At 34.1% G+C, this 25643-nt stretch overlaps 1 protein-coding gene and 1 long non-coding RNA gene across 16 annotated transcripts in view; one reads left to right on the forward strand and one right to left on the reverse strand.

Moving 5' to 3' along the window:
- CCSER1 (coiled-coil serine rich protein 1) overlaps positions 1-25643 on the reverse strand; it is a 1212324-nt gene that overhangs the window by 259053 nt on the left and 927628 nt on the right. The window lies entirely within an intron of this gene.
- LOC146401065 (uncharacterized) lies at positions 17668-24439 on the forward strand. Its single transcript, XR_014813367.1, has 2 exons — positions 17668-17852; positions 21785-24439. It is a non-coding gene; the product is annotated as an uncharacterized LOC146401065 (long non-coding RNA).

Here is a 25643-nt window from a genome sequence, read left to right on the forward strand (position 1 = left end):
GAAACCGTAGTGTAAACTGTTCACAATTCCAACACTCATTCATTCCCAAGTATCGAACAATGCAGGCCAGAACCTTCTAATTACTATTCCAGGTTTGTAATTTGAGATGAAGTAATGTTACATCTGTTTATTCAAATGGAAAGAAACCCAAGAACGATATAGATCAGAGAGACCTGCCTAAATCTGGCAGATCCTAATCTAAGATATATACACCTAGTCTGAGTGGAAAGCACAAGATTGTCGCTCATTCTGCAAAGCTGACTTACAAAATCTTTACTTGTAGGAAAAATTCACCATTTGTAAGAAATGTATTGTGTTTTTGTTCTTTACGAGTTTTTAAAAAGTTTCCTCACGTCAAGGGACAAAATCTAAACAACAAAAAACTCAATTTTTTTCTTTAAAGCTGGATTATTGAATCTCATATTAGGAACTAAAAATCACATTGCTTTTCCTATATATTATAAAAATATGTCCAAAGCTTATAGTACAATGGCTCACCTTTATTAGGTATATAATTAGAGGAAGAAGTATATTCAAATTTATTCCTATAATAAATTACCATTGGAGCAAAATATAGAATTGGGGACGGTAATATGTTTATAATACTCCAGAAAAGCTGAAGTATTAATCTCTAAATTTATTTCTAAAATTTAATTTCTAAAACTTAAGTCTTAATTTCTAAAACTTCTGGTTGCTGTGATAACTGGTGGGGAGGGCCCCAAGAAAATTCCTTGGCTTTAAGTTTTTATCTATTTGGCGCCACGCAATTTATTGTATACTTCGTTCTTTTCAGTGAAAAACTTAATATTATGTGGTACACATACATCCTCAGAATGTCTTTCCAGATCACAATTCTTCCCTCAATTTGCCTATTTCTGCGTAAATAAAGTTTTTTTTTTTTTGACTGCACTTTGTATGGGTGACATGAAGTATTTGCATTTTCCATTATGCTTCTCGGTCATTAAATTTAGTTATATTTATGCTCAATGGAATCATTTTTTAAAAAGACTTTCTTTACATGTGTACCCCTCTTCCATTGTTGCATCCCCATCAACATGCTACATTTGCTATAACGAATGAACTGCACTGACACATCATTATCATCCAGAGTCCATACTGTACCTTAGGGTCCACTCTTGATGTGCATTCAATGGGTTTTGCCGCATCTGTAATGATGTGTATTTACCATTATAGTATCATACAGATTAGTTTCATTGTTCTAAAAATCCCTATGCTCTGCTTAGTCATCCTTCCCTTCCCTCTAACCCTAAGCAACCACTGATCTTTTTACTGCCTCACAGTTCAGCTTTTTATGGAATGACGTATAGTTGGAATCATACAGTATTTAGCCTTTACAAATTGGCTTTTTTTTTTTAACTGAGTAATACGCATTTAAATTTCCTCCATGTCTTTTCATAGCTTGAGAGCTCATTTCCTTTTAGCATTGAATAATACTCCATTGTCTGGATGTACCACAGTCCACTCACTGAAGAGGTTGCAAGGTTGCTTCTAAATTTTGGAAACTATAAATAAAAGTACCATAAACATGCACGTGCAGGTGTTTACACAACATAAGTTTTCACCTGATTTGGGTAAATACCAAGGAGGATGATTGCTGGATTATATAAGGGTATGTTTTACTTTGTAAGAAACTGCCAAACTGCCTTCCAAAGTAACTGTACCTCAATAGAATATTTTCCCATTAAAAATGCCATCATCCGTCAGCATAAAGACCACATATGGACAAATTTATTATTTTTGATGAAATTCCAAATCCAATATAGTACATTTCCAAAATCGTTTTTTATTGGACCCAAGCTTTAGAAAAAGATATATGTGTGTATCAGTGAAGAACAAAGGGGTACAAACATTATCAATTTTATTTTTCAAGCAATACAATACTTGGGATGGAGTAATAAATGATCAGGTGTTACCATGGCAAAACTAAGCTTTGTTAGAAATAGTTACAGTGCTTAGGAAAACTGCTTGTAATGAACAACTCAGAACTAGGTGAAAGAAAATATTTAGGGAGATGTAATGAGGAAGGCTACATTATCCGGTTTACCCACATTATTTTCTAAAACGTTGATGAAAAATTCCATCTATAATCTAAAGTGATGAATTGAAGCAACACTGAAAACTAATTAAAGATAATAATACATCCAAATCAAAATACTGAGTTTTTTCATCCAAGGCTCCGTAAGGAAAAGCCAGTGTTCAATTAAACCGCAGGAGCTTAGAAAATCCAGCAGCGAATTACCTCACTCCTGAAATTTTTTTTTCCACACAGACAGTATAGTTCATGCCTGTCGTTTTTTTACAGTGCTATGTAGCACCTCCTATGCTTATTTCATATGCACTCTTCTATTAGTAATGACAAAATTATCTGAAATGCATGATATTATCTCTATAGGAAATAATGTCTTTCCCAGTCTCACTAACGAGAGAGAGGGAGAAGCAGTAAAATGAATTTCCATCATTATCAAGCCAGGATGTGGCACTGACAGGCCAAGAACTGAGCCCTTTGGTGCCCCCAATCTAGGAGCTTACTCTCCCCTTGCTAAGCCTCTGGGATCAAGGGGTGTATGAAAACAGAGCCACACACTTAGAGGCTGTTCTGTGAATTATATGAATGTGGTGATTTTCATTATAAACCATCTTAGTTGTAAATAAGGAAATAAGCCTAAGATTTGGGACAGGAGAAAAAACTGAAAACCTAGAAATCCATAAAAGAAAGGCAATGACTGCCTTAAAAACTACACACTTGTGCGAGCGTGCACACACACACACACACACACAGTGAAGAACTTCAATACCTTCTTGTCCCACTGTAAGTGTTTATTAAATATAGATTGTGGGCATCGTCCAGAGGTCAAAAAGAGGAATACATGACCTGGGTGAAGTGAAAGCCAACGAACACCATTTGCACCTGAGAAAAATGTTAAAATAAAATCTCAAATATGATTCAAGAAGAATTTAGAACTTACTAGCCCCAGGCACACATCTCAAAGAGCAAAACAGTGTTGGGCCTGGAATGGGAATTTAGATGTAAGAAAATTCTTAAAAAAACCCTTTATTGAAAAGCCCTGGGCGAACTGTTTTTCAGAATTCGGAATTATTCAGAATATGAAAATAATATCCCTAACTCTAAGGTTGTAATAATCAAAGACATGATTATTTCTGCAGCAAAAATATGATAACCCCACTGTGACTTTAAAAAATTATAAACAGACTCTTGTCAACTTGGATCAGGCCAGATTCGATTACACAACAGTCAGAGAAAGACTTTAGGTTTTCAGAGTATTTTGCATGCTTGTTTGTTTTATTTTGTTTTGTTTTTAGGTCTTGGAATTGCAGATAAGCGATTCAAGAGCTTTTAAAATAATTTAGAATTATACAATTATATCCAAGTGGGCATGTAACTTATAGAAAATTGGAATTTTAATTGCTTTACTTCTTAGGTCCTCAAGAAGTTAAAGTTCTCTTGATAAGGAAAGAGTTTAAGAGACAATTAGTTGTTCAAGAAAATACTAATTTGGAGTTCCTGTCGTGGCTCAGTGGAAATGAATCTGACTAGTATCCATGAGGACGCAGGTTCAACCCTTGGCCTTGCTCAGTGGGTTAAGGATCCGGCATTGCTATGAGCTGTGGTGTAGGTAGCAGATGCCTCTGGGATCTGGCATTACTGTGGCTGTGGTGTAGGCCAGCAGCTGCAGTCCAATTTGACCCCTAGCTTGGGAATCTCCATGTGCTGCGTGTGCGGCCCTAAAAAGACCAAAAAAAAAAAAAAAAAAAAAAAAAAAAAAAGAGAGAGATAAAAAAAATTAAAATATATGTTTAAGACTTGAATGTAGAGAAGACTGCTCAACTTCTAGAATAATTACAAACAAAGAAAAACGACAGTGATCCCATCACAGTATATACATGTGGACTCAGTAGGATTTAGTTATATAACCACTTTAAGTGTTGAGGAAAATAAGACTTTAAGTGAAGACAAGTTATTTCTAATAAACACATAAATATTTTTACATCCTTTCATGCTTTTTGGTTGAATTTCTATTTTAACTTATAAAAGTAATGGTTCAACTTTGTGTATACGTCTCAGAACTACTGTTAATGCAAATATGTAGGGAAACATGCAGATTGTAAAATAGTTGGCAACTACTTGAAATTGAAAATTATTTAGGTGTGTGTATTTTAGGTAGCTAAATTATGCAAGAAACAATTTTATTAGTTTTGTATTTATTTAGGTATTTATTTTAACTCTTCATTAAAGCACCCAAGATGATCATATTAAAATATTATCTCTTTTAAACCCTCTTGTATTCAGAGACCTGCCCAAGGCATGCCCTTGATCGACCACCTTGGATGACATACACTGATAGAGTTACTTGTTCATTAATCAAGCGAGGCAGTAGGCAGAACTTGCAAGGCAAAAGTGTCTTAAAATAGACTGTACTTTCTGTACCCAGTTTGTTATCTTTACAGGACCAAAAATAGTGGTCATCAGACTGAATACCTACTGTTGGCATTTTAGACCTCCTATCAAGAGTAATTTTTTTTTTATGCTTTAAATTTGAAGGTAGTGCAGTAAAGCTGAGACAATACAGTAAGTAGGATTTGATGTTAGATTTCTTAACTACCATAAAGGGAAAAAATAATTTTTAAATAAAAAAGTAACAAAGGATTTTGAGATAGTTTCCTTTGTATTCTCAACAACCTGCTGGAAACTCAGAAATGAAGACCTGGAGTTCCTGCTGTGGTTCAGTGGTTAACGAATCCGACTAGGAACCATGAGGTTGTGGGTTCGATCCCTGGCCTTGCTCAGTGGGTTAACGATCCGGCATTGCTGTGTGCTGTGGTGTAGGCTGCAGACACGACTCAGATCCTGCATTGCTGTGTCTTGGGCGTAGGCGGGTGGCTACAGCTCTAGTTTGACCCCTAGCAGGGAACCTCCATATGCCGCGGGAGCGGCCCTAGAAAAAGACAAAAAAAAAAAAAAAAAAAAGAAAAAAGAAAAAAAGGAAGACCTGTAAGGTCATGATAAACCACATCCTGATTGCCACCAAATAATGCTAGTAGAGTAGATCTAAACATTTCTACTTTTATTAAGGAAATAACCACAATGAAAATGCACTGAGAAAACAAAATTTATGCTCTTCTTTTTCACCTGCCTCTAACACTATTCACAGCATCTATTCACAGTTATGCACATTGTAATTGTACCACATACACATTTTAACAAATGTTTGCAGTACAAATGTTGATATCATTAATTTCAAAATGCCACTAGTTTTACAAGAGATATTTAACTGAGGTGTATGAAAACACCTACATTTTTTTTTTTTACATAAGCTTAGCTCTAAATTCTTTTTGCTTTAATTCATTCTCTTGAAAGTTACTCTTCTGCAATTTTCAATAATACATATCCTGCTAGTACTTCAGTAAGAAACACAGGGGTGGATATGAACTTTAATGGCACACTGAGAATATGAAAGGCAGTCACCCATATGGAAAACACCAATTCCTCTGCATGCTTTATATCATTTTAACTTATAATAGTAATCACAACTTACTGTATTTCCTGGGGATTTCCCAAGGCACAGCCAAAGGCAATCAGTTCCTCCCAGCTAGTCATAAATGTCCTGTGTTTCTTTCATTGCTTAAATATTGCCCTAAGCCCTTTTCTTTTATTATATGCCTTTGAAACAGAGTGAACCATTTCCCAAAAGACACATCAAGGAGAAGGTTGACATTTGCAAAAATAAGAAGCAGCATGCACTGTGTGTTAATACGAGGGCCTGAAAGACTTGACATGCGTTTCTCTAATTATTTTAGATCCTCTTTCTGGCAGTGTGTTCATTTATTATCAATAGAAATTAAAATCTTTTCAATGTCAGTACTCTTCACACTGCAGAAGAAGGGAGAAAAAGTTAAACTAAGGACAGCCTATTAAAAATTTGTTTTCGTAGAGGCAGAAATAAACATTCTCTTTAAACTATTTTCTCATTTGACACAGATGTATCAATTATGATAAAGTGTATGCTTTTTATAGAAAAAAGACAGAAAAGAGGCTCAAAAAAGTAATGTAAAACAAATTCATTTAAGGAATTTATAATTACAGAGAATAATTTAATCATTTAAAACATATAGCTGACATATACAAATACTCATCAAAAACCTTTACTGCTTCTCCAATGAGGACAGAATTTTAAAAAATCATCATTTAACTCTCAGGTTTATCACAAGCTTAATTCACCTACTCCTTTATATTCACTTATCGTTTTCCCAACTAACTTTCAGACCGTGGTTAAATAAATTGAAAGCTGAAAAATAGGTAGACTGTGGGATTCAAGGGGGAAAGAGATAAAGTTTATGTCTTGATTGACTGAATGTGAACCAGATCTAAGTCTGTGTATTAAAGGTACAGTAACATTCCAACTACCTGTAATCAGATATGCAAAATATTCAAAATATTCAGAGAATGTGGACCTGGATACAAAACGGTGCATAAGAAGCAAGGAAGATAGTGTATTATAGCATGATTTCATAGCCAAAGAATATTGCCTTCCTCAGGCTACAACATAAAATATAGTATATCAATGCCCTCTAATTTGCAAAATCAAGACCACTTGATCAGTTCCTAGAGAAAGTCTATAAACCAAGAATCACAAAAAAATGTATTTCAATATGGCAAACATTTCAACTTAAAACACCTGGAAATCCATGCATTCATCCATCTTCCTTTCTCTTGAGTGACGGCTTTGCCAAGTCACTCTCCTTCCTCTTTCTTATACTCACACAGGAATACTTTTTCCTTAATTCTAGCTGAAGTTAATTTAAAGTGGCCTTAGAACTTAAAGTTTCTTGCAAGGCTATCTGAACATTGATGTTTTTCCTATGAAGGTGCTCTTTGTTCCCAAATTTTTCAGTGATTTCAAGACTTTCTAAAACACTCAACTTGATTTACTCATCCTTTTCCCTTATCTGTTTTACTGATTACTGGTTAATCTAATAACAATAATGTTTACAGTAACAATTACCACTAAAACAGACAGGTTTAGCTGCAAACAATTCATGGAAAAGGAGTGAGCTGACCCATAGGATAGGAGAAACAAGCACTGGCATCACAGCTTTCCAGAGGGAATGCGATATTGGAATTAATTCAGTGTCTAGGGCAGTGGTGTTCTCTTACCATGGGGAATGATCACTATCACTATTTTTTTTTTTTTCTTTTGAGGGTTGCACACATGGCATATGGAGGTTCCCAGGCTAGGGGTCGAATCAAAGCTACAGCTGCCGGCCTACGCCACAGCCACAGGAATACCAGATCTGAGCCACATCTGCTCAGGGCAATGCCGGATCCCTAACCCACTGAGGGAGGCCAGGAATTGAACCTGCAACCTCAAGGTTCCTAGTCGGATTTTTTTTCCGCTGATCCAGGATGGGAACTCCACGTGAATGTTGAATCATGCTCAATAACCATTTTCTAAGATAGGCAGAAAGTCTGACAGGAGTATATGGTATCAAAACAATTAATTTTCTGATAATCTTCAGTTATCCGGAAAATTCCCCTAATTCACAGTACTTGGATTCTTGCTTCAATAAGTTAATGGGGCTTTTGTATAGATCAATATGCAAAAGTAAATGATATTCTAAATCATAGTTTATTCAACAGTTTAATTATCAGTTCAATCGTTTCTATGTATAATAATATATTAAACAGTTTATAATTTATTTTTACTGAAAAAGTTCTAAACTAATCATAGTTCCAAATGAGTGATTTTAAAGACCAATAACAGATTTTAGTATTTGGTAAGTATAACTAACCTATCAAGTCACTTATGGGCAAAACGTTAGTAGCTACTGAAAATTCTATTGGCATCTCTAAGGAAATGCCATTACATTATATAGATATTTCTTTCTCATGGGTCCCAAAATAAAATATAACTCTCGATTTTAAGGTTGTGTGGTTTTTTTTTTCAGTCAGCATGGTTTAGTAAGATCGAAATTCAGAAATACCAGTTCACATGCTATTAAAGCTAATTTTATCTTAAGTCATTTTAGCCAAGCAACTGAAACAAATAATATATAAAAATAATATTAGAATACATAAATATATTCAAATAAATATTATATTCTCTTTGTAGTATTTCAGTAAAATGCTTTACAAATCAAAAATTCATCCTCCTATTCAGCAGATTTTAGTGTCAGTAGCCACTGACATGAACAGTGATTAAATTAGTTAAGGCTCACTTTCGGTATTCTCCAAATCTAACATGGCAATATGGGATTTTAAAAGGCTTTTATGCTTTGAAAATATAGGCCTCATAACTACAGTGTGAACGTTTTCATAGGGAAAATACTGAAATTTCACTTTTCAAAGAATAAAGGAAACTTTACATGTCAGAAAACAGATAATTCTTTTCAGAAAAGGTTCTATTTATTATAAGGATAAGCTAGTTTAAAAGATTTTAGATAAACAATAAGACAAACCCATTTACTCTTGAGAAACTTCCCTATACATTTAAAATATGAGAAAACAGAAAGATTATAAACTACATAAATAATGTTAACTAAAACCACAATTTATGTATTGCACAAGTTTTCCCATTGTGTATTAAAATGATAAAACTGTGGGAAATATTTAAACCCTCAAAAAAATAAAGAGAGCAGGATTTTTTCCTTATAGCTCTTTGGTAATAAAAAATAATTTGTGTTCTCCCGAGGAAGACATTCTATAAATGCCATATAAATGTGCCTTAGGAAAATTACGAGATACTCTCATGCTCACCCTTCATTAGTTTTTTCATCCTGGTGGTTTGTTAAAAGTCAGCAGGAGCATATTTATGGTTTTGGTACATGGCACCATAATTATTTTCCTGTTTCTCTCATTTGTCCATAATTTTAAAAAATGAAAATAAATTGTATATTGGAAGTAAGCAATATTCTTATGAAATGGATTAAGTTAGATCCAGTTATCCTTTTATTTTGACAACCAACAGATTTTTACAAAATATATCATGTCTATATTTTACAAATATTAAATTTTTTCCAAAAAAGTAGCTTTCAACTCTAGAAAATTCAAACAGAACCAGAAGAATGATTGCAGTATTTATGTATTTTGAAATTTTTTTCCAATTTTGATGATCATTATTATTTTTTTTTCAAACTTTGCTTTTCAAACTAAAGTACCCCAGGTTTTCTCCTTTCATTTCATAGATATTCGTTTTCAAATCTTCTAATGCCTAACACATAGCACCACTTTGACATTTAATAAATGACAACTTGGCTTTTAAAGTAGAAAAGTAGAATCAAAGTTAGATAGCTAACAGACACTGGCAGAGGTGTACACTAGGATAATAGCTATGAAAATGTGGGTCAGTTATTTTACAGAATATCCTCTGAAACATTTTGTAGTCTGTATGCTCAATTTGTAGTATAACTTTCAAGTGATATCTATTTAGGAAAATCAATAATTTTAGATTTTACTGTAGGCAGATAAAGAAAAATGAATAAACTTGAAATTTAAAATTTGGCAGTAGGCTATAAAAATTTAAGTGCAGAATATCATAATTAAAATTAACCTCGTCTGGCCTGTGACAAGTAGAAAATGGAAGCACTTTATTCTTATATGAGTCATATTTAAAGCAAAATAAGTGTTCTACAGTAGTTTCTGTCGGAATGCTCAAATTGAGGTAAATTTCTGAACTTTAGTCATAGCTACTTTGATTACCTTTTGCCTAGGACATACCTGAGCAAAGTCGCAAGTGTGTCTATCTGTCTGTCTGTCTGTATCTCTCACTCTCTGTTTCTCTCTGTCTCTCTCTGAACACACATATGCACACACATATGTTGTTGTCATATATATATATATGCATATTGCATATCTCAGGATATTTTCAGATACGCCACTTCATTAATTTCTTAAAATATCCTCATAAACCAAATAATATTATTCTTGTTTAAGAGATAATGATGCAAATGCCCCATAGTACATAAATGACTTGATGAAGGGCTAAGTGTCAATAATTATTAGATCAAGTGAGTTTAAGTTAAAGGGATACAGGTTGTGCTAAGCTGTGATAAACTAGGTGTCTCAATATTTTTTTTTTCATGTAATAAAAGTCACAAGCTTGAATCACAGGGTTGAAATTTAACAATCACGCTGCTATATAATATTGATTTAGAAATTATTTTGAAAGTTTTCTCCTATAGTATTATCCTAGTCAACGTAATAAGAATACCATAAGGGTGTCTAGAAATTCATCAAAAATAATATTTTATTTATAAAAAAAGTAAAACAGATTTATAAGTAAAATAAAGAAACTCCTAATTTAAAAAAATAAAAATTAATTGGAATATAGATTATTTGGAATGAAATACAAATGTATTTTTGATTATACTAATTAGAACGATGAATCCATACTTAAAATGGGGATGTTGTAAGAGTTATAATTCCTTTCTTTACTTTGTAGTCAGACAATACTCATTCATTTATTCACTCAATTCATTCAACATATATTCACTGAGTAGCCACAATGTCCAGGCATCTTCTAAATTTTAGTATTGTGTTCAGTTACGGCCCACTCACTTGAAAGGAAAATTAGGCCACCACACTTTGAATGCCTACCACATGCTAGATATTTTCATTTCTAATACTAAAATTGCTGTTATTTTAATAATAATAATAGATAGTAAAACTGTATTGAGAACTTATTTTGTGGTAAACACATTGAGTATCAATTATTTAAACATCACAAAAGCCTTACTAGGTGGATATATTTTTATCCCCATTTTCCAAGAAGGAAACTGAGACATAGACATCAAATTATTTGCTTATGGTTTCAGAGCCAGCAAACTCTAAGTTAATATTTGAACTCAAAATAGCATCAGAGCTGAAGTTCTTACCTACTGTAATGTATCTAGTGTTTTTGATCACTTATAGGGGTTTTTTTGGCCATGCCTGCAGCATATAGAATTTCTCAGGCCAGGAATTGAACCTGTGCCATAGCAGAGACTCAAGCTGCTGCAGTTAACAATGCCTGATCCTTAAACTGCTGTGCCACAAGAAAACTCCTATAAAGATTTTTTATTTTTTAAATTTTTTACAGTATATTTGACTTACAGTGTTGTATCAATTTCTGCTGTACAGCAGAATGATCCAATCATACAGATATATATACCTCCATTTTCTTCTTCTTCTTTTTTTTTTTATTTGCAGGGCTGCAGGTAAGACATATGGAAGCTCCCAGACTAGGGATCAAATTGCAGCTGCCGGCCTATGCCACAGCCACAGCAATAGCAGATCTGAGCCGCATCTGCAACCTACACCTATGCTGTAGCTCAGGGCAACGCCGGATGCTTAACCCAATGAGTGGGACCAGGTATTGAGCATGCATCCTCATGAATACCAGTCGTGTTTGTTCCCATGAGCCACAATGGCAACTCCACCTTTGTTTTCTTTTCTTTTTTTTCCTTTTTTTTTTTTTTTTTTTGGCTTTTTGCCATTTCTTGTGCCACTCTCGCAGCATATGGAGGTTCCCAGGCTAGGGGTCGAATCAGAGCTATATCCACCGGCCTATGCCAGAGCCACAGCAATGCAGGATCTGAGCCGCATCTGCAACCTACACCACAGCTCACGGCAACACCGGATCCTTAACCCACTGAGCAAGGCCAGGGATCGAACCACCACCTCATGGTTCCTAGTGGGATTCATTAACCACTGAGCCAGGACTGGAACTCCTGTTTTCTTATAGTATCTTCCATCATGCTATGGCCCAAGAGATTGGATATACTATGTGCTATACAGTAGGACCTCACTGCTTATCCATTCTAAATGTGAGAGTTTGCATCCGCTAACCCCAAACTCCATACAAACCCTGAATGCACCTGATCTTGTCCTGTTAAGTACCTTTTATACATCATTTGTTTTAATTCTCTGAGATCTTTGCAATCTTTACAATAATTCTTCAAGGCATATATGATTATTTTACAATTAAGGGAACTGAGGTTTGTTGAAGAGGTTAAAAAACTTGCCTACAGTCATACATGCCTGCCCTAGTCTCACATTGAGCACTTTTGTGCTGCGTTACGCATGAAGAGGTTAAACGGATCTTTGGAGTACTAGCAAAATAAAGGTACAAAGAAACGGGAGTATGCATATAGTGAATTGTCTACTTAACAACTTTAAAAATCAACAGTTATCAATGAAGGGAAAATAAAAACTAGAACTTAATTGGATTCCTTTCTTCTTATTGTCTGGTTTAGCGTCGTTTCCATTTGAATTGTATATATGGGAGACGTAGTGGAGCATGATAAATTGCTAAATTTTCAGCATTCAGCACTTCTAAGAGTCTTATTCTTACTTTGTAGCTCTCACTTTATACTCATAAAAGTTACATGAAGTAGCATGATTTGTGGCAGAAGGGAAGCTGAAACGATACAATATTTTTTTTAAGTTCACAAGAATAGTAAGTAGCAGGTATGGAATGTAAACTAAAGGCTTTTGACTCTCAAGTCCAAGTTCTCTCCAAGATATTATACCGACAACTAGTCAATTCAAAAGAAAGTTCCTAAGATAATAAGATTTGCAATCATGTCAGAAGAAAAATAGGTAAAAGAAAGAAATGGCTTAGCCTGGAAAAGAGAAAACTCAGGGGATCATAAAACTGACTTCCGATATATTACCACATGTAAAACAGATATAAAAACTGCATTATCCCAGTGAGGCAGGACTAACACCAAGGGATAGAAGGAAGAGTGACAGTTTTGAATTAACCTAGGAACTGTTTTGACAGTCAAAGCTATTCCCAGGGATGTCTGATAGAGACTGGATGACTATGCTGGTGTGATGGAAAGATGGTGCAAGCACTAATGGTAGGACCCAAGGTATCAAGAAGATTGGTTCTCAAGCATGAATGTATTTTTAAAAATTTTCATTGGAATAGAGTTGAGTTACAAAGTTGTGTTAATTTCAGGTATACAGCAAAGTAAATCAGTTATATATATACGTATATCTGCTCCTTTCCAGATTCTTTTTCCATATAGGTTACCTCACAGTACTGAGTCAATTCCCCTGTGTTATAGAGTAGTCTGTGGTACCCGTATATTCTCTATATAGTAGTATACATACATCAATCCCAACCCTCTAATTTATCTCCCCCCCAACAGTTTTTACCTTTGGTAGACATAAATAAGTTTGGTTTTGAAATCTTTGAGCCTGTTTCTGTTTTGTAAGTTCTATTATTTCATTTCTCCTAGAGTCCACATATTGGTTAGCTCATATGATATTTGTCTTTCTCTGCCTTACTTCACTTAGTATGATAATTTCTAGGTCCATCCATGTTGCTACAAATAACATTGCTTCATGCTTTTTGTGGCTGAATAATATTTCGTTGTATATATGTACCATATCTTCTTTACTTTATCCTCTGTCAATAGATATTTTGGTTGCTTCAATGTCTTGGCTATTGTAAGTAGCGCTGCAGTGAACATTGGAGTGCATGTATCTTTTCAAATTATAGTTTTGTCTGGATATGTGCCCAGAGTGGGATTCCTGGATCATACAGTAGTTCTGTATTTAGTTTCTTAAGGACCCTGCATACTGTTCTCCACAATGGTTGCACTAGCTTACATTCCTACCGACAGCGTAGGAGGGTTCCCTTTTCTCTACACCCTCTCTATCATTTATTGTTTGTAGACGTTTTGATGATGGCCATTCTGATTGGTGTGAGGTGATACCTCATTGTGGTTTTGATATGCATTTTGCTAAAAACTGTAATGTTGAGCATTTTTTCCTGTGCTTTTTGGCCATCTGAAGTATGATTGCAGTTTGGAATCATCTGAAAAAGTACCAAAAAAACCTTATGTCTGAGTAGCACTTCCAACAATTGTAATTTAACTGGTATGGGGTGAGACATAGGCATGGGGGATTTTTTAGCCTCAGGTAACTGTTTTTAATGCTTAACAAAATCTGAAGAGTCTATCACTGTTGACAGTCTTTAGGACAATGCCCCAAGATGACTTAAATCACGAACCAGCAAGTAGCACTATGAACTACAATAGTTTTAAAAATTGTTTTTTAACAGGGACCCTCTTCACAGCATAATAATTTGAGCACATATTTGAAATCACACAGAGTTGAGGTTTATTTTATTTTTTTGGTGGGGGGCACATCTGTGACATATATAAATTCCCAGGCCAAAGATCAAATCTGAGATGCAGCTGTGACTTACGGCACAGCTGTGGCAATGGTAGACCCTAATCCACTGCACCACTAATCCACTTTAAGGCTTGGCTGCTTCACCTACACAGTGAGATACTCGCAGGTCTCCCTTATGGGATGGTTGAGGGGATTAATGAAAGATCTAGCACAAAATCAATAAAACAGTAGTTACTACCTATGTAATTAATTCCAGCGAGTTAGAAAGTGCTGTCTAGAACTATATTTTTCTTTTCCCAAGCTCAGGTGTGGAGGCATGTGTATACATTTGGGGAGTGATGGGTAGGGTGAACAGCATGTTAGGCTGTCGGATAATTACTGACCTCTTTTTCTCCTCATCTTTCATCTTTTTAGTGCATAGTTTCCATGCTCTTCACTCTTACTAAAGGGTGCTATTATTTTTAAACTATAAATTCACCAAGGTGATTAAAAGCAATAATATATAAGATCTTAGGTCAAAGCACTCAGCTGTATGTCCACAGCAACTCTAGAAGTTAATCCTACTGTGAATTGAATTAATTTTGAAGTCTGTGCCCATTCAAATCCCACAAATAATATACATGATAGCATAAACATATTTGAACACTCAACTATCTCTGTTCTTTGCTTCTAATCTGTTTCCAACTGCTCCTTTCTCAAGTGTTTCTAAGTTGAACAAACTCTCTTTCATAAGAACACCAAGTCCTTGATCATGTTATTTCAGGAATACCACAGCTTCTTTGAGGACTAGAAGGAAGGTGAATGTCAGAAAACAGGCTCACATCAAAGCTTTGAGAAAAAATGTGCATCCCATTTCATTCCTATACAAAACATTAAATTAAAACAAAATCATGAAACTAGTGCTTTTGATTTTAAATAAAGGAGTATGCCAGTGAATTCACCAAGTCCCTTGAATATGTATCATTACGATAACATTCATAGAGCATTCCACTGACTTCATGATGTTGTTGACTCCAGCTTCCATCTAGACTTTTTAATCATGCAGTTGTATTTTTCAATTACCATCATATTTTTATTTCATAAATTTATTAAATTTTTTTTTCTTCATTTTTCCAAACCTCTTTCTTATAATGTATAATTATGTTTGTGGCAAGTTTAACTTAGATTTTACTTGCATCCTATTTTCAGACTTCGAAATTTTCAGTCACAGCTCTGAGGTTTCTAAACCTATGAAATGGAAGAGACATAGTATTGTAATTATGGCCACATGGGTTCTTATCCTGGCTCTATATCTCAGTAACACTGGTGGCCCTAGATAACTTACTTAACCTGTCTGTGCCTCATTTTCTTACCTGTAAACTCATTAACTAAATTATATTTGCAAAGTATATTGTTTGGTATGTAGAAAGGGATATATAAATAAGCATGATGAAATTATTTTTGCATATTAGCATAGAACCTGACATATAAGTAGGCAATGAATATATTTGAGGTCACTTATATGCACAACTAATTATTTGTATAATCTTGAATTATTACGATCTCTTTGAGGTTCAATAACCTCAACTTAAATGCAAGAATTATAATACCTACTTTCTATCACAGGATGGATAAGATAATCAATCAAACGTTGTAATATGAGACATTAGTTAAAACAAAATGAGTGCTTTATAAATGCAAGTTATTATGAAGCATTGATATTAACTCAACTTCTCTGCAATGTACTTCCATGTGTAAGGCAGAAGGGAATTTGCTTAACCCCAGAAGCAAATTCATATCTCTATGAAAAAGATAAGTTTCTTGCAGACAGAGGGCTGCCTGAAAATATTGCTGACAAATATTGTTTTAAATTATATTTGATTGCATCTTATCGTACACAAAACATTAGCTATTCAAAGTTTTTAAACGGGTTATCATAAGTAGAATTTAGAGTATTACACTTCCGTGTATGGTCTACTTCTACCTCTCACGTTGTAAAAAAAACATATTTCTACTCAACTGACTCCAGATCATCACAAATTCTTAATTCCTGACACATACAGTGGTAAAATTAATTAAATAATCATAGCATTTGTCAGTATAAAATAGAGTGATAATTGACAATTATATAGATTAAAATAGTGTGTGCTGTGTCTCACTTCCCACTCAGAGTCTCACATGTTTCTTTCCTTTTTTTTTTTTGAAAAATGATGCCTTACTAAAAAAAATCATTGATTGTGAACAGCCTTCAGTTAAATGCAGAAATATTAAAATAAATCTTTTCTTTTCAGAAATATTTCTCAGAGTCAAGTTATAGCTCAATAAGGAAGGCATATTTCCATCTTAGAGTTAGCACTAAATATTTTACTTTGGGTCTCTCGGCGCATTTGCAGCTCATAGAGAAGAAACAGCATTTTCTGCAGTGGGCGTTTAAAACTCAGGAGATCCAGTCTATTCAGAACAAGTTGAACGTTTTCTTCACAGATATGAAAACCTAAATGTAAGTGCTCTGTGAGGTTATAACACAAAAAAGTTATTGAGTTCTCTTAGTCCTTTTAAGTTTTTTTTTTTTATTTTTCAAAATTTTAATTTATTGCAGTACAAACCCTTAAAATGAGATGTATTTATTTGTTTTTGAGATCTACTTCTTAAAAAAATTTTAACCGTACAACACATCACAGTTGACCATTGGTACAGTGTTTTACAATAGAGCTCTAGAGGAAGTTTTTTATTGTCTATAAGATACTTTTTCCAGAACTTTTGGTTTGTTTGTTTTACTTTAAGAGACCCATTTAACTACTTTAGAATAAATATGCTCAGCTCCCTGCTTTACATTAGGATATGACTCTAGATTTTCAGAAATGTGTTTGTGTACGTGCATGCGAGTGTGTATTCAAACCCTATTGAATCCACATAGTGCATAGTTGGCAAGGTGAACCGTGACTATTAAAATGCATCTTTTATGTTGAGCTCAGATTGATGTTCGAAGAATTTAGAATTAATTACTATGAGTTTTCTTTTGGAACAGAACGAAACAAATATTTGGTTGTGTCTTCTGCTAACTTCATTTCTGCAGTGGTCCCCTTTGGGACGTGTCAAAATTTATAAGGATAAATAAATGCTAACAACAAGGTAATTGTTTTCTCTAACATAGTATTGCAGAGGATATATCGATACTTTTCTGTTGTGCTTTTTTAGTAATAATTGTATTTATCCCTATTTCCACAGTACATGAACATAGTATTTGGAGATTACAGGGATGATTGAACCCACCTAAGAATTTGGAGTGTAAAATATTTCTCTCTTAAAAAAATATAAATAGCCTCAAATACTGAAAAGTCTCCATAAAGTGACAAAATATTTCTGTTCTAGGCCTTTAGGAGTATATCACTATTGACTACATTATCATGCTTAATGAAAAAACACGTCACCGAGAACAGGTTTTGTTTAGACCAGGAAGCATAGCATAGGAAGAGACACAATGACCTTCCAGAGAGAGGGTGTTCATTTCCAAGAATGCTGCCTGGCAGGCTTATTTTTAGCATAATGTCACTTAATATCAAAATCAAACAACCGATTCCTTCTTTAATTAGCATGCTCACTAAGGCATTGTGATTATGATTTGGCTTCCTTTTTGCCACCCACATTGAAACAAGGATGAATAACTCATCTGCTTCCCTGGTATTGTTACTGTTCTTACTGGACATGGGTAAGTGCAAATCCTGAGTTTATACATTAGGCTCATGAACTAATGTTTTCTTATGAGTCTGCCTATGAGTGATGGATCTACTCTGGGGAGTGCAAAAAGGAGTTTATTGTTCTGTAGGATGATGATTAGATGCCTGAACTTCTGAAAAATCATTATCGACTGTGACAATCCCTCAATAATGGTAATAAAATTACCAGATACTGATGTAGGTATATCATGTGAGACACTGTTTTAAGTTCTTTACATAGACTAACAACTTCTATGGTCCTAAAAGGCTTTTGAGTTAATTATTTTTGTTATATTTCTTTTTTTTTTATATGAAAAAACTGAGTCAGAAAGGTAAATGGTAGAGGAAGGCATTAAATGTCTGATTCCAGTCTGGCCTTGACTTCCATGTGCCTCTAGAGTACTTCCTGATGTGAACATTAACAGCCTAGAAGCCATACTAATGGAAACATTGAGATCACTGCCTATTTTAGCTTTCTGCCTTTAGTTTATTTCTTTAATCCACAAAGTTAAATACAATTTTATAACAAGGTTAAACAGGAATGAAAACATTGTTTTTGTATCACTTCTAATAACATATCAAAATTATTAGAAAATAGAAATATATTTTTTAAATATTTTGGAACAACTGACCTGTACCATTTTAAGAGCAAAGGAGAAAATTCAAGAAAGTAAACTATGGTATTTTTAAAAGAGTTCCTAAAATGAAATACTCATATACTCTTACACTTGTAAGGGATTAGATAGAACATGTGGACTTTGTGAAACTAAAATCTCATGCCTAGTAATCACTGCACTACAAGAGAGTAACTCATTCAAGCAACACATATTAAAAACTCACTGTGGGCTTATTACATGTAGTGCACTATGAGAGATGCAGAATAAGCTATGAAAATCTCTTTTGGTTGGACCTAGAGATTATCATGCAGGTGAAGTAACCCAGACAGAGAAAGACAAATGTCAGATGATCATGTTTATAAACATTATGAAAATGTGAAATCTAAAAAAATGATATAAATGAACTTATATACAAAACAGAAATAAAACCACAGATATAGAAAATTTATGGTTACCAAAAGGGAAAGGGGGAAGGAGGGATAAATTAGTAGTTTGGGATTAGTTTATACACACTACTGTATATAAAAGAGATAAGCAATAAGGACCTACTGCACAGCACAACAAACTATAGTCAATATTTTTAATAACCTATAAGAGAAAATAATCTGAAAAGAGTATATATATATATATAGATAGATAGATAGATAGAGAGAAACACTTTACTGAAACTAATACAACACTGAAAATGATCTATACTTCAATTAAAAAATGGCAAAAAATAACAATAATACACCTAGGATATGTTAAATACCATAAAAAGTTTCAAGAGAGGAGATTATTTCTGGCTGGAAAATTACTAATTTAACACACATTTTCTGTGCCACTCTATGACAGATATAGTATGGGAAGATTGGGAATTCAGCCATGAACAGAAAAAAACTTATTGTTGGGATTTTTAATGTGGATTCTAGCAACAGGAGAAAGGCAATAAAATTATCAAATATATAACATGTAAAGAACTGATGTGTTTACCCATAAGGTAGGATAGTCAGGAAAGAGAAGAGAATTCAGCAAAATGAGGAAAAGATCCCCACAAGCATTATTTAGAGGAAAGATCATCTAGCTGAAGGGTTAACAGCAGAATGAGAATGGTTAATTATAGTTCTTATAAAACTAAGTCCTTTTTTTGAAAATGTAATTTAAGCAAAGCTTTGAAGGATAAGTAGGATTTTAGAATTGGTAAGAAAAATAAATGAAAAGGAGATGGTTTAGCATGAACAAAGGGAGGATGCTGAGAAACGAGGACATTTGGGGAGGGGTATATTTGGCTGAAGTGTAAGGGATACAGAGAAGGAAAGAGAAGGGAGGCTGAAAAGGAAAACTAAAATGGGTTGTGTGTATAAGGACCTGAAGTTTAGGCATGGCAGGAGGAAAGGGAATATGTATATAAAATTCAGAAGATAGAATTGCTAAGATTCTATGACTGGCTTGATTTGATGGCAAAGAAAAGACAAGATCAAAGATAATTTTGAAGTTTGGATCTTACTGATTTGAAAAATTATGTTGTTATTAGTAGAAAAATAATTCAGAAGAAAGGCTTAAATTGATAGCAAATGCTCAGGGACAACACCCATTATATTAAAATATCTCATAAATTACAGTTGAAATTATGATCATAATGTTTGAATACTATATTGCATATGTGACCATATTATAGGTATAATATTCCAGTATTTTACTTAAATGCACATGAGAAATGTTTGCTTACAAATTAAATAATTGAACTTAACCTACAATTTGAAATCTTACTAAACATTTATGTGAGAACCCATAAATGTATAGGCACAGGACACTCTGAGTAGATTGCTTAAGTAATGATATACCAAACAATTGGCCATAGTTACCAAAATTACACAATACTTAATGGGATTATTTTTATCCCTTGAAAAAATTTAGTATGGTGTTCATGACAATGGGCCCTGGGGCAGATGTCCTGGGTTGAATTTTGCTTTATAATTTTAGTTGTGTGACTTTTGACAAGTCCTCTTTGCTTCAGTGCTTTGGTGTTCTCTCTCCTATGAGGATAATGGGTTTGCTGACTTTATAGGTCAGCAGCAAAATACAAGGAGCAAATCTACCTAAAGTGCTGAGCATTATGCTCAGAACACATGTCCTTTATACATGTCACCACGGCTGTTATTGCTAAGGAGATATTACATATTATATTTGGATTTTCCCTAATTATAAATGCACTTTTGGAGTAATCTGCTGATGCTTCACTTGATACTTCTTTTTGCTTTTAACCACAATATTCTAGAATTGCCAAGAGGGGGAAAGCAACAGAAATGATTTCCAATATCACTCATCCAATGTAGGTTTACAGTGTTTTTTTTTTTTTTTTTTTTAATTTCTTCAAGTCCATTTTATCATTTTAGAAGAATATTTAGATGGAGCTTCTCAGTATTACTATGGTGTTAAATGTGAGGTAAAATAAATCTGATATACCTTTACAGACAGAAATCAAGACAATATTGAAGGGCAGGTGGCCCCAAAAGCCAACCTTCTGCAGTTGGTCACAGAAAGTGGATCTTAGAACTCTGGGGTTCCACCAGCTTTTGTACTTGGAGACTTTCTAAGATTAAAGAGGAAATATATTTTCTTTTGTATCCACAACCTCCACAACCCTCCTCAGTGAGAAAAACTTAAATTATTGGAAAGGAAAAAATACCCTATCTTTCCCTTGGCTACAATAATGGCACTGCCATGGTCTTTTAAAACATGTGACACCTAAAGATGTGGAAATGGCTGAAAATGTCAACCAACTCTAACCTTCAAATTTGGAAGAAAAGGAGTTCCCATTGTGGCTCAGCAGTTAGTGAGGATGCGGGTTTGATCCCTGGCCTTGCTCAGTGGGTTAAGGATCTGGTGTTGCAGTGAGCTGTGGTGTAGGTCACTGATGCGAATAGGATCCCAAGTTGCTCCGGCTGTGGCGTAGACCAGCGACTTCAGCTCTGATTGCACCCCTAGCCCAGGAACCTCTGTATGCCACAGGTATGGCCCTAAAAAGACAAAAAACAAACAAAAAATTTGGAAGAAAAATATGAAACTACAACCATGAGATTTTTAAACAAATGCTTTATGTTAGTGTAGTTTAGTGTAGTTTGGAACCACAGAAAATTTTCAACCGAGTTCTTCGTTTTCTTATTATTGAGTTTTAAGGATTTGGGGTATGCTTTAGATAAAAATAAAGTCTGTGACTTGAATTTTTATTATCTTAATAGTATCCTTTACCAACAAGAAGTTTCTATTTTAATAAAGTTCAACATATCCATTTTTTGTCTTTCATGAACCATGGGTTGTTTCTAAAGCTCATCAGTAGGAGTCCAAGACGGAGATCAAGGAAGACTCTGAGCTCACCTCCTCATATGGACATACTAAATCTACAGCTACATAAGAATCATTTCCTCCTGAAAAAGGTCTGAAGATGAGATAAATGCTCCCTACAACACAGTATAAAAGAACATAGTGAAAACTTCAACAAAGAGAAAACACTAGAAAGCCCCAAAGAGACATGACAGAGCTGAAGAACACAATAACTGGATCACTGTTCTATACCATATTCAAAAATTAACTCAACATGGATTTAAGTAAGTACTGAAGCTATAAAACTCTTAAAAGAAAGTGCAGGCAGTAAGTTCCTTGACTTCAGACTGGGCAGTGATTTTTTTGGATCTGACTGCAAAGGTGAGAGAAACAAAACCAATAATAAACAAAAGGGACCACAGAAAACAAAAAAGATTTACACAGCAAGGGAATCTATCAACAAAATGAAAAGGCTGCCTACTGAATGGGAGTAGATATTTGCAAATGATACATCTGATAAGTGGTTAATATCCAAAATATACAAGAGCTCATACAACACAAAAAAATCAAGCAACTAGATTACAATGGGCAGAGGACCTGAATAGACATTTTTCCAAAGAAGACATACAGATGGCCTATAGACACATGGAAAGATGCTCAACATCATCAATCATCAGGGAAATGCAGACCAAGACCACAGTGAAATATTAACTCCCATCTTTCAGAATGGCTATTATCAAAAAGACAAGAAATAACAAGTTCTGCAAGAATGTGGAGAAAAGGGAATGGTTCTGCCACGTTGCTGGGAAAGTAAATTGGTATAGCTGCTGCGGAAAACAGTATGGCATTGCCTCAAAAAACGAAACACAGAGCCACCATATGATCTTGCAATTCTACTGCTGGATATCTATACCAAAAAAAAAAAAAAAAAAGAAAACACTAATTCAAAAGATACAAGCACCTCTATATTCATTGCTGCATTATTTACAATAGCCAAGATATGGAACCCACCTGTGTCCACTGACAGGAATAAATATATATATTTATTCACAATGGAACACTACCCAGCTATAAAAAAGAATGAAATCTTGTCATCTGTGAGGACATGGTATTATGTAGAGTGAAATAAGTCAGACAGAGAAAGAAATACCACATGATTTCACTTACAAGTGGAATCTAAAAAAGAAAACAAACAAATTCCATAACAAAATATAGACTAATAGATAAGAGGGCAGATTGGTGGTTGCCAGAGGGGAGATGGGTTGGGAATGTCATAGAGTAGGTAGGAAGATGAAATATAAACTTCTAGTTATAAAATAAATTAGTCATGGGGATGTAATATACAGCATGAGAAATATAGTCAATAATATTGTATTAGCTTTGCAAGGTGACAGATGGTATCCATACTTATTGTGGTGGCCATTTCACAATGTATACAAATGTCAAATCACTATGTTCCATACCTGAAACCAATATAACATTGTGTGTCAACTGTACCTCAATTAAAAACAAAAACAAAAAGACTCATCACTGAACCTAAGGTCATACAGAGTTTTTCCCTCTATTTTCTTCTAGAAATTTTAAAGTTCTTTATTTCACACATAGATATATGATCCATTTCAAGTTAATTTTTGCGAAAGGTGGAAGATCTGGGTAGACGACTAGAACCCTGAATTTTAAGAACAAAACCAGACAAAGGTAAATGCTTGATGGAAGATCAACTTGAACGTATTTTAGTGTTTCTTTTTTCCTCAACACTAAAAATAAAATCTCTAAAATGTTAAATTCCATAACAGGTACACTGAGTTCTCTGTGAATGGGACTTACCTATCCCTAAGTCAATTTCCTGGTATTCTCTGACTTAATCTCTAATATCCCTCAGTTTTACTAGCCACCATTCTAAATGCCAAGAGTTTGTCATCTCAGAATCTTGATACATTCTATCACTTTGGTTTCAAACATATTTCCCTGTTTTTCAAATGCTTGTTCCATCTTAAGTTTTACCTCTGTTTAGAGATATTCCCTAATCACCCAAAGTACTTTTTCTCTATAAATACATATCATTAAATTTATTTTTATATAACTTACCAAGATATATAATTGCATACACACACACACACACACACACACACACACACAGTGTGTGTGTAAAATATATATAGAAACATAACTAGATACAGAGAGTTTTCTTTTAGGCTGAAATCTCCTTGATGCTATGGATGATGCTTTTTTTATTATAATAAGTCCACTTCCTAGCCCTGTATCTAACACCTTTAAGATTCAATAAATTTCTGTATAACCCTTAAGTTAATTCCCATCCTATTTTAAAATATAAAAGGAGCATCAATGTGTAAATACAATTTAAAAAGCAAAATGTAGAGGCATGCTATGGAGATTAAATTAAAGCCAATGAGTAAACATGTATAGTTAAGATAGTAATTATACCAAAAATATATAAAAGGTAATTTATTTAGTAGAGGTTTAAGTGTTTCACCACTCTAAAATTGTTGCATTGCATTAACTATTAGCCAAGAGAGGAAAAAAAATGATTACTTCCAAAGTATTTTTTAATTGAGTGACAAGATCACACCACTACTATAATCAAACTGATGTTTTCATGAGGACAATATTAATAAAAATTATTTCCTGTGTCTGTCTTACTTTCCTTACAAATTGATTTTTTTTTTGTCATGCTCATTAATTTACAGTCAGTAAAATGCTTTAGCATGGAGAACCATGGGAGCAAGACAGATAATAGTATCTCATAATGACAGATTAGAAAGTTCTAAAATAGAAACTGCAATGAATCACATATGTATTAATATTAGATTTTACTTATGACAAAATTCCCAATATTAAAAATCTTGTAAAATGCCATCACATCTGAATTTTTAACAATTTTCTTCTCGTTGGAAGAAAGAATTTCTTCCTATGTGACATTTTAGAAAATACCCATTCAGAATTTGAGGTCTTGTTATTTTTAATACTACTACTCATTTGTAAACATACATTTCCAGAAGCACTGATGTTTCACCTGCATCTCTGAAACTTTGCTGAGGACTGTCATTTTCCTGTAGGTACAGCTTCTTAGAATTATAAATCAATGTCAAACTTATGAAATATTCCTTAAGTGGCAAGAAATTTCCTTACAGGACAACCTCTGCGACTTAACAGAGAACTTAAGAAGCATAGGGGAACCTCCATATGCCGTGAGAGCGGCCCGAGAAATGGCAAAAAGACAAAAAAGAAAAAAAAAAAAAAGAAGAAGCTTCTAACTTTACAATGTTATACATCCGAATGTGGCTAGTACTTGTTCAGGTCTTATTTTCTAGAGATGCGTCAGGGGAGGCGGTGTGGTTACATTCAAACACCCTAAAACCAGACGCCTGGATTTTCAAACCCCAGTTTTGTTACTTACTAGCTGCATGGCATGGGGTGCATTACTTAACTTCTCTGTACCTGTTACCTCATCCAAAGAGTGGAGGTTAATTATATTGTCTGTGATAGATGAGTCAATACAGGGAAGATGCTTAAAATGGTATCTACGTAGCATTCAGGAAATGTTGACTGTTATTATTAATCATCTGATCTGCCTAACCAGGGCACCAGAATCTGCAATGACATGGCTGGAGGGACCCATTAATGCATATTCGGGATTGAATGATTACTGGCCAACAACTGGATTCTCCATTTGATGATTTTTAAGTTCAAATAATAATACAGAGAAACAGAAAGACGCTGAGAGAAGGCAGCAAGCTTATGTAGTAAATGTCTATTTCTGTGTAACGAATTACCACAATTCTAACAGCTTAAAAAACAAAAAGCTATTATCTCACAATTTCCATGAGTCAGAAGTCTGGATCC

Source organism: Sus scrofa, chromosome 8 (genome assembly GCF_054392235.1).
Source record: "Sus scrofa isolate SSC_HxYL_T2T_F1_AM1 chromosome 8, Sscrofa_HxYL_maternal_Yorkshire_Landrace_v2.0, whole genome shotgun sequence".
Lineage (NCBI taxonomy): Eukaryota > Metazoa > Chordata > Mammalia > Artiodactyla > Suidae > Sus > Sus scrofa.